At 35.6% G+C, this 8,045-nt stretch overlaps 1 long non-coding RNA gene across 1 annotated transcript; it reads right to left on the bottom strand.

The window, feature by feature from the left end:
* Positions 1-225: 225 nt before the first annotated feature.
* On the bottom strand, positions 226-5,852 carry LOC139824624 (uncharacterized). The gene is made up of 3 exons (XR_011735197.1): positions 2,774-5,852; positions 2,196-2,701; positions 226-2,105 (listed from the first exon to the last, which is right to left on the bottom strand). It is a non-coding gene; the product is annotated as an uncharacterized lncRNA (long non-coding RNA).
* Positions 5,853-8,045: the final 2,193 nt, after the last annotated feature.

The raw sequence follows: 8,045 nt of genomic DNA, 5'->3' as shown, positions 1-8,045 counted from the left end.
TCCAAGAGCTGACGACACTTTTGGCCAAGTGATTTTGTAAATCACGATTTTCCGTTATAACCTGCGTGGACGACTCTCCTTCGATAATCCGAACACCTGGCTGGCCGTACTTGGGGGTTTAGAAGTACGCAGGTGAGAAAAAAAACGGATTTTTCAGTCATAGTATAAGTCTTAATTTTATCGGATATTGATAATTGATCACTCAGAAACATGCCAATAAATTGCCAGTTCGATTGCTCGGGGGGAATTAGTCGCCAGGCTTAATTAAAAATAATTAAAAATAATTATTTTCAAGTCATACTATAAAAGCTGGGTTTTTTTTACTAACAAGTATAGTGCTAACACATACCACCCAAAAAAAGCCAAGTGAAAATTGTGGTGGCAACATCTCTAAAAAAATTATTGAAAATGCACAAAGCCGGCGGAGAGGTCTGACGGTTATATCCGGCTATTAAGATATTAACCACTATAACTTTAACTTCGCTATTCTCTTATTATTACTCTTATTATTTCTCTTATTATTATTAACTTCGCTATTTATTTGATACTACAATACTAATTTTTCTTTAACTGTAAATAGTCAAGTATTACAACAACTAATTATTTCTAAACATTTTTAAATTGAGGCGCGAATCGTCAATACGTGCAGGGTATTCGCTCCGACCTAAAATTCTGGATGGCATATTTTCCACGAAGCTAAAAGTCCCATTTTGCTCAGGTAGCATTTTGACGAAGGCAACGTTACGCGATTAGAATACTGAAATATCGTGTTATTAAATATAAATTAAAATGCAACGCATGTATTTGTATAATAAGCGAAAGCAAAATATTATCCCATTAAATATGAGCAACCAAGTTTTTCCAATTATGCATTCTGATTAAAATTCTGACGAAACAGCGCGGTACTAAAACATTAAAATTCTACGGCATTAAATATTACATCACCAAGCCTCTTTATAAAAAAAATTAAATGTATATGTAAAATTAAATAACTGTAAATGTGTTAGACTAGAAGTCGGGTCGATCGATGCGTAATTGGTCTCGAAGCTTTCCAGCTTCCTTCTCGTTTCTCGCTCTCGGTATCAACAGCCTCCGGTTCTCAAAGACCTTTTGCGCGTGCATGATGCACGCCACTTACTGTAAGTTTAATCTGCGCGGTACCTACACCTATTCCGACACGCTCGAATTCTATCGGCGTATAATCGCAGATCACACTCATAGAAGGTATTCGCATCCCACATTGTCGGGCGTGAAACACGGCAATCAAGTTTCCATTTTCTTTTCATTTTTCACGCGTTAAAGCACAGTGTTAGAGTAAAGAAACATGTATTTAACGCAAAACGGAGGTCTTGGGGTGATAATAGCCGAATTTGTCTATTCGTTTCAAAATTCGATCGTAATAATAACACATTTTATTTATTATTTTATTTTATTTTAAACTGATCTTATATTCTTTCAGTTGTTCTATATATTTCAGGTTTATTTATAATAAGTCTTAGTTAAGTTTACACTCTGTCAAATATTAAAAGATGAAATTAAACCAATACCTTAAGTTAAATAACATAAAACAGTTTAACACAAAACAGTATTATTTTACTTCCATTGGTTTAATTAAATTAACATTGTTTTAGTTAATCGTTAATTAAATTAACAATATATTGAGTAGGAACAGTGGCGACTTGTATATAGGAATGGTTAAAAATGACTCAAATTAAGTCATTTATAATTTGACACTACGAATTAACAGTTTCTGCCAAAAAAGAATGATATAAGAACTTCGATGTAATATTCTGCAGTTACATACTTAGAGAGCCGTGAATAAAACATGCATTAATTAAAATAAATTTAAAGAAAAAATTATCATTTATCGTGACATAACATGTATAGATCTGAACCACTTATAAAGGAATTTCTGGAATTCCCAAGATTGAGCTCCGTTTAGTTTTCGCAACTCAGTTTGCACAGTAGGTAAACAATAGCGTGGCTAGTGTTAATTGCAACATTTGGCTGAGTGGAGGGGATAGCGTACTATTCAGTGGTTTCGTTCCAATTCGTCATTATCGATGTCACTATCAATGTCACTCTCACATAACCAGGACCATCTTCTGAAAAATGAAAATTGAAATTGGTAAATTTTCCTAATCATGAGATGCCATTATATATGTATATATAATCGGAATCGATTCAATATATACCTGCACTGCTTTCGTCGTCGCCATTGGATTCATCCTGTTGAATTAAGACGTCAGCAGTAAATTCGGGTATTTGTTCTCCTTCAAACCAAACAAATTTATAAGTATCTTCATCTTCCATCCACCCGTTCCCTTGAGGTTTTAAAATAGAAGGAGTTTCCAGATAGGCATTACTCCAAATGCTAGTAATGTATCTGCTTCGTAGTAATGCTGGTGTAGCTCAGTCTGACAGGGAGGCAAGTTAGAAGCATCATAGTTTTTCATTCTTTTTTGGAATTTTCCTTTTTCTTTTCATCACCAGATGGTTTGTAGGTGATTGAAAAGAGATGAACCTGGCCTCATTGACTTCATAAATATTTTTTAATCCATAAACTTCACAAACAAACTTCTCCAAGATGCTAAAATTGTTGGCTGTTGACTGAGTTGAGCTGACATCACCAAGAGATGCAAAAGCTTTTTGATAGTCTGGTGACTTCTCAAGAATTTTGAAAGCTTTTTTTTTCCCTTTCCTATAAACGAAGGATTGTAATCACATCCAGTGAGAGCATGGAACCCTGGTAATGCGTTGCATAAATGCGTACCCAAAGTATCATACAGCTTTGTTACGTGAATATTCCTCAAAGAATTTCCAGAACTGATTTCCATCCAAATATCCAGTGCAGAGCTGCAGTGTTCCATATTTCCTAGTATAATTATGAGAATATCTGTATCGGAGCACTTGATAAGAATATTGGAAGCAGAATTGATTTTTGATACATGGAATACGATTTTTGTATCAGCTTCTTCGTGATTCTTGCATTCCAGCTCTTCCACTCTGGTGCGAACAACTTTTCTTGCAATGACATTATAGCAATAACAATTTTCGTGATTCAAATAAATTGTTTTATTGCCGATGAAGGGTATAATTTCCTCAGTCGCCCAATGTTCTGCGAAGAAAGCTACAAGCGCTTGTTTGAACCTACTATTTCTCAGTTCCTTCATGAAATCAGCAGGCCTTGTCTGGTCAGCTCCACTAATTGTAAAATGGCTGCTCTGGAATCCGCCTCTTAATGAACGTTCATGATCTTTAATTGATGGTGTAAAATATTGATCAAAAATTATGTCAATCCGTTGTGCATCCGACTTTGTGACCATTTGCAAGAATTTCTTCGATATAAATCCAATGACTTCGGTACATCTTTCATGAGATGTAGCATGAAAATCCATCCACGATAACTATATCAATTGGTGGTGGCATGAAGGTGATGGACTTTCAATTTTTTTTTCTAAGATTTGTACCAAAACAGACTTCGCAGTCTTACATATTTGTCCATCTAGGTGGCACATCGACATTGGCACTGGCGTAAGAGGAATGTCATGACTTTCGCAACTCAATTTTATGGTCCATTGAAATCCCCAGCATTCGTCCAAATAGATCCCTCTGCATCCTCACTTCTTGAACTTATTACCGATTTTTACTTTCTTTTTTACACATTCAGAAGTGAAATTGATTACAGCAGTTTTGTGATATGCAATTTTCAAATCTTTGAGGATCTGTGTTGCATTCAGAAATGAATATCTCTCGTGAACGATTTCCAATTTTTTCTACATTGAGTAAAAAATCGGCTGTAGAGTCTTTTGCTGCTCTCCCTGTGGCAATATTGAATAGGAAATTTTTGTCGAGATCTTGCTCGAATGGGTTCATGTTTTTTCTACTGTGCTCATAAATTCTCCAAGCAACCAATTTGTTTCCTCATCTTGTTTGGCTCCAAGTCCGCTGTAATGTCTTGAGATTTTGTAAATTTGTTACTTCATAAACATGGGATATTATAGAAGATCGAATACTGTGACTTTTTGCCCAGCGTTGGCGCGCAGATATTGAGTTGGTAAAATGTGTGACTCCAGTCAGCCTTCTCCCTGCATCAGCATTAATTGTCTGTTCTAATGTGAGGTCAATGGGCTGTCTTGAAAATTGTTTCTCTGTTCTTTTTACACCGAAAGAGCCTTTTTGAATTCATCAATTAATCCAGGATGAGTATCATTGACTCTCAGCAAATCGTCATGATATTTTATTAACCAACGCGCATAATTCTGGTGATTCATAGCAAAAACAAATTTGCCATTTTCGGCAATATGTATCGGTACAATTCGAAATCGGCAGTTCTGACGCTTCTAGACAGGATGTGATAGTAATCGATCAGCTTGGTGTACAAAATGTGAACTGTGGTGTTTTTCCAAATTCGCCTGTCAAAGTTCTGTCTTTATACATTAAAATATTGCGCTAGTAAATTAGAAAGTGGTCCATCTTGTTCTATCCCAGTAAAATCTTTCACTCCTTGAATTTTATGAAGTTCCAATACCACTTCATCAGAAACTTCTATTCCTTCATGTCGAAAGAAAGGCTTGGAAATGCAAAAGTTGAAATCCTAATGAACAATTGGATGCAATCGTTTACATCGATTGAAATGTTTGCCAGTAATAAAACCATTCACAGAGCCACTGGCCAGTAGATCGCTGTCAACCATTGCGTGTGTTATTCCACAATTATCAATAAATTTCCCTACAGCTTTGAAGTACGACATCATGATGTGAAAACTGACCTAAATGGATAAATATATTATTGAATTGTTCTCTTTCCGTAGATTGGATTTGGAATGCTATTCTGGCAATAGCTAAGTCATATGTTATCTGAATATATTTCTGAGAACATTCTTTTGCAATTTTCTGACTTTCAAGCATGTCTTCAGCACGACTTCCTTCTTAGTAGGAGACTCGTTGATAGGAGTGAGATACGAAATCTTTTGTTGCAAACTATTATCCTTCAATAGCCGACTGTTAAATCCAACCCACATAGGCACGTTCTCTATTTTTAGAGCGTGCGAAAAAACATCTCCACAGCAAATCAAGTTGAGCCACCGATGCCAAACTTTCCGGAATTTTATCCCTGTTTTCGCTGTCTGTTGACAACAAACTGTCCATCATTCGAGGTTTCTTAGGGTACGACGGTAGATCATCAGAGATAGCTTCATAAGTTCTCCTTTTTGTCCTCAACCTCTTAGGCATACTTGCAGATACTCTTTCTTGTTGCTCATCAAAAACTCCATTATTCCACCTCCAGACAATGTATCGTCTCCATATTGAGATATTTCTGGTTCAATAACCTCATCGATAAAATCTTCAGGAAGTTCGTTATGGTGTATTTCAGATGTTTCTGGTTGTGGCTCAGTGAACCTCCATCAATTTGATCTTCTGATCCGTCAAGACTAGGCTCAAACTGGAATATGATTCCGACGGTGTCATGCAGTGTATCTTTACCATTTGTAGTTGCTACGAATCTGTCGAAATTATCGAATGCTACTCCTGTGCTGAGGTGTGGAACTAACGATATTCCTGCTGGGCAGGCCTGTAACGTTCGGTTGCAGCATAAGTTAATTCCGTTTCAAGCTCCTCGATTACATTGTAGCTGCAGCAATGCCCATACTTATTCAGAATATCAACGACTTTTCTGCTGCTGGTCAGACTTTTCAGGGCTATCCCAAGAGTCATATGCTTCGAAGTTTGATTTGTCCTCTTGATACTGCATAGATGACATCTTGAGACAATGATTGAACTTTATTCGAAACTTCTGGGCTATTCCTGCGTCGACGAGTTATACCACCATTAGAGTAAGATAGAAATCTTGAAGTGATTCTGGTATCGAACATTCCCTTTTATTACGTCTTCCATTTTCAAATCAGCAGGTAATTTTTCTTCTTCATGTGCAGTAAATCGTTCCTTAAAATAAGAGCAGCTCTCTTCAAAATATCTTCTTCTTTCAATGTCGAAAATGTCGTGTCTGTTATATCCATACCATCTGCACGAATAACGATTTTTTTTTTACGCATCGTTATTATATCAATTCTGCTATGAATTTTCTTTTAATCTTTTCTTCCAGGTGCTGCTCACAAAAGATTCCTCGTACTTTCCGACCTTCCCATCAGTTATTTGGTCCAACATTTCTTTGAACATGCTGCATAGCAAGGACAAAAAAAATAATGTTCCCGTCTTTGATAATTTGATTCTCTATGTCTACGCTCAGGTCCTCGAAGGCTTTTTTATAATTCGATCTTGCAATGTGCCAGGAAGTTTCTTCGGTTTTATCAATTGATTTCATTCGATTCTGATATGCCACTCTGCACATAATATGATATATACTTTATCAGATATTGTATTTTCGATTTTTTGTAGCATGTCCAACTCATTATTTTTCTGAGCGAATTCCTTTATATCGCAAAGTGAAGATCTTTCACAATGAAGAAGTTGTAATTCTTTCCCTTTGTGTTTTTTTTTTTTTCGTCGTTTATCACAAAATACACACATTCAAAAGCTGTTCGGGGAGTATTATAGCTTCTCGGGGGAGTATTACTTTGAATCCAGGGTTGGTGAGTGTCCCTACTGTAAAAAGATAAAAGTTTAAGTTAAAAAGTTAAAAAGTTTAAAGAGAAGTTAAGTAAAATCGTAACCACCGATCTCGCCATGGCAAGGATCGGTAAAGGGATTACAAAAAAGATAAGTAGAAATGTAATCGATATAGAGTAATAGCATTGCCGATTCCCAAAAAGTGGTAGTATCAAAGTAACGAAAAACTATACAGTTTATTTCCAGCAAAAGATCGGTTAACTCCTCCCGGGGAAATTCTACCCCTACTTCATATATAATTTTTTGCGATTCGGTCAATTAATTCCCGAAAAATTTGAAAAATTTCTGATACCGGCTTCCAAAAAAATCGGTAACGAAAAATTATACACTTTATAGCACTCCCCGGAAAATTCTACCCCCGTTTCATATACAATTCTTTGAGATTCGGTCAATTATTTCCGAAAATTAAAAAAAATTAGAAAAAACCGGTTTCCAAAAAATCGGTAACAAAAAACTATACACATTATGACACTCCCGGGAAATTCTACTCCTGTGTCATATATATTTCTTTGAAATTCGGTCAATTATTTCCCGAAAAAATGAAAAAATTTCGAATACCGGTTCCTAAAAAGATCGGTAACGAAAAATTATACATTCTATAACACTCCCCGGAAAATTCTACCCCTACTTCATATACAATACTTTCAAAACCAGTCGAATAGTTTAAGAGTGTATAAAGGACATACATACATACATACATACATTCATTTTTATATATATAGATAATTAAAGGAAGGTTGTTCTGAAATTGTAAGTTAATTACCCAACCCTGCTTTGATCTGAATCTAATTGTGAGGTTAGGTTCTCGACAGGATCACGATATTTTTTCATAAGGGCCAAAAAGTTATTTCGACATTTCGAATGATAACCATCAGTTTCATTGGAATAGCAGGAAGAACCATATCTCGATATTTTAGCCCATGTGTAATTCTTGACTTCAAAACAATTCGACACTTCAATAATGTTTTTCAGAAAAGAAGATAATTGGACCACCACCACTATCTTCACAAAAAACGCAACGCTGCGCCAGCAAAGCCATTTTTTTTATTTTCACACACTATTTATTATTTATCAATCTTTTCATAAATTGATACGATATGATGTTACGTTTTTAAAAACTCATGGACGTTAAAAACAATTGAGGCCATCATCAGACCCCTCCGCCGCGCGTGCCGGCTTGTGCATTTTTTAATAATTTTTTAGTGATGTTGCCACCAAAATTTTCACTTGGCTTTTTTTTGGGTGGTATGTGTTAGCACTATACTTGTTAGTAAAAAAACCCAGCTTTTATAGTATGACTTGAAAATAATTATTTTTAATTATTTTTAATTAAGCCTGGCGACTAATTCCCCCCGAGCAATCGAACTGGCAATTTATTGCATGTTTCTGAGTGATCAATTATCAATATCCGATAAA

This window comes from Temnothorax longispinosus, unplaced genomic scaffold (genome assembly GCF_030848805.1).
Source record: "Temnothorax longispinosus isolate EJ_2023e unplaced genomic scaffold, Tlon_JGU_v1 HiC_scaffold_473, whole genome shotgun sequence".
Lineage (NCBI taxonomy): Eukaryota > Metazoa > Arthropoda > Insecta > Hymenoptera > Formicidae > Temnothorax > Temnothorax longispinosus.
This window is presented reverse-complemented; position numbering and strand designations above follow the sequence as displayed.